General features: G+C 42.6%; 1 non-coding gene across 1 annotated transcript; it reads right to left on the bottom strand.

Annotated features, from left to right (window-relative positions):
* Positions 1-2249: 2249 nt before the first annotated feature.
* On the bottom strand, positions 2250-2322 carry trnav-cac (transfer RNA valine (anticodon CAC)). The gene has a single exon. It is a non-coding gene; the product is annotated as a tRNA-Val (tRNA).
* Between the last annotated feature and the right edge of the window lie 666 nt (positions 2323-2988).

A 2988-nucleotide genomic window follows, 5' to 3' on the forward strand; every position in this document is an offset into this window, starting at 1 on the left:
TGTTTAAATATTAAATACAATGAACACCTTCAAGCCTTTTCCTACAACCACTTTAAAACAGAAGTATAATAGCGGGAGATAAGCCAAACAACTTACTAAACCCTTTCGGACGGCTTTACTTCCTAACCAGACGGTACGGCAATCGGTCATTTCTAAACACGTTCCCCAGAAACAAGCCTAGACCTGTCCGGACTTCTAAAGATCTTTCCCAGAACCCCCCGCCCTACAGGAAACGGTCACCCATCGCTTAAATATTAGCCCTCAACGGGCAAACAAAGCCCTTTTAAAAACATTAAAGTTTGAAAGATCTTACTTACCTCCACAGAATAATCGTTTCTTATGTTTTTCGGCTGGTTTAGCTTTTTGCACCGCTGTGAAGGTAAGAGACATGTTTAACCTTTAACCACACCGCTTTATAAAAAGCTTTAACCTCTTACAGGCTGCAGATATATACTCACAGCTATCAGATACCGGGGCTGACGGCCTTTCAGATTCTTGAAAGGTTACGGTTCTCGAAGGTAAAACGAAACAAGCCCTCGATGTGGAAGGCCTTTCGTTGTCTCGAACCACATTTCTTAATACTGTTAGACAGGATAATTTTTTTAAATTAACAAAACTGGACTCAAACATCTTACAGAATCGTTATACAAACAAACAGGGGTTTAGTTCTTACCCGGTCGGCAGACAGCCTGTCTAGGGATAACCACTTCTCTTGGTCGATCCTCGGAGACATTAATCACAGGCCTTTCGATAGTTTCTGTGTAATTAAAGAGACCGGCATTAATATATATCAAAACGTTTTCATAACTCTAATGAGCCGCTTCAAAACCACACACACCCATGCATAAGAACCCATGAGCGCAAACACAAAAATCTTACCGTCGTTGTTCCAGATGATCTCCTCAGCGTTGGGAATGAACTCCTGTTGACTGGCTGAAAAATAATTTTACAGAACTTAAAACAGATGTTATAGCCTTATTTACAATACATGCACACAACACGCTCTGAGTCAATGAAAATAATCTGAAGACTTGCCTAAAAACTCGTTTAAATCGAATCGCTGATGTTGTTTCCGGACATTGTTGATCTTTAGTCTTAAATCGAAAGGTAAGTATGAGTCTGTCGAGCTGAAGACCAGACCTTCATACTTATACTGATGGCCACATGCCGGATCTGCTTGTAAGGCATTGTTCTGGTCTGGCCTTTGTGCCGCCCTGTTACCAATTAACATATCAAAACCAACCAATAAAATGACACTGCATCAAATTTCAAATAGAAACCAAGATGGAGACGATCTCTCTCCTCTCTACTCTAAACTTTTATTAGAACCTTTTGGTCTCTCAAAAAAACATTTTTAAGCATCAAGACCTATAGTCAACAACCACTAAGAATATTTCAGGCCTTTATAAGCACTAATAAACAACCTGAGCCTAGAAAATAACTATAAAGATCTAAAATAACTAGCGCTTTTACAGTGATTTTTTTTTATTTTTATACCGATGCTTTGTTTGGTATTAAACAAGTCACAAACTACTCAGAACAGCGTTTATCCCCGCAAAAGAGATATTTGGGTTTATTTTACAAAGCTTATAAATTATATAGGTTAAAAGTATTCTGAATGTTTTGATATCACACGCCATACCAACTGTTGTCTTCTACACCTTACGGTAGCAACAAATCTAACTACTGCTTTACTTTAACAATAATAATGACGGCGACCACGATGACAACAAGAACAACAACAACAAGAACAACAACAACAACATCATCATCATCATCATCATCAGATTTTAATTAAAAGTGGCTACACCAGCGTTTACAATTTCAACCTGTCGACGGACGGACGCTCTGAGTGCATCGATTTCGGGACACTTCGGAAACTCTTTCAAAGGCAGGACGACCTGCGCTCTGACAGTGCCTGCGTTTAGCCCTACAAGGTGATGCTGAATGGCTTGTTCAAACGGCTGGTGGTCTTCCGTCACCACCAGACTATCAGAGCTATACTGCGCCTTCAACTACATAAGAGTAACAGCAATGTCGCCGATCCTGCTACGGTCGTATTGTAACAGCAACAACATGTATCGATTTTAAAAGTGTCAGTTCCAGTGCCTCGCAAAGCTACCCTTCTGCGATTGTTTGTTCTCAAGGTCAGGATTTCTTGCCACTCCGAGGAAGAGAAAACGACGGCCGGCCTTGGGGCAGAGAGATGGCGACGGGTAACACGGCACTGGCACGCGTGCACCGCGGGTTGTTTCCGCCCGGTTTCGAACCAGGGACCTTTCGCGTGTGAGGCGAACGTGATAGCCACTACACTACGGAAACCGACCCGTCCTGGTGTTTCAAATGGCTCCCATCGAAGCCGGCTGGTAAAACGCGCACAGGGGTTTCCCGTGGGCCAGCCTGTGAGATAAAGGTTTCTATTTTCACTGACCTATTTTGCATTGCTAAAGGGCACATCAGGACACTTTGGAAACTCTTTCAAAGGAAGAACGCCCTGAGCTATGACAAGACTTACACTTACCCTAACAAGGTGATGCTCAATGGCTTGTTCAAACAGCTGCTGCTCGTCTTGTGCCACCATCAGACAATCACAAAGCTATTGTGCCTTCTACACCTTACGGTAGCAACAAATCTAACTACTGCTTTACTTTAACAATAATAATGACGGCGACCACGACGACAACAAGAAAAACAAGAACAACAACAACAACAAGAACAAGAACAACAATATCATCATCATCATCATCAGATTTTAATTAAAAGTGGCTACACCAGCGTTTACAATTTCAACCTGTCGACGGACGGACGCTCTGAGTGCATCGATTTCGGGACACTTCGGAAACTCTTTCAAAGGCAGGACGACCTGCGCTCTGACAGTGCCTGCGTTTAGCCCTACAAGGTGATGCTGAATGGCTTGTTCAAACGGCTGGTGGTCTTCCGTCACCACCAGACTATCAGAGCTATACTGCGCCTTCAACTACATAAGAG

This window comes from Amia ocellicauda, unplaced genomic scaffold, assembly GCF_036373705.1.
Source record: "Amia ocellicauda isolate fAmiCal2 unplaced genomic scaffold, fAmiCal2.hap1 HAP1_SCAFFOLD_140, whole genome shotgun sequence".
Lineage (NCBI taxonomy): Eukaryota > Metazoa > Chordata > Actinopteri > Amiiformes > Amiidae > Amia > Amia ocellicauda.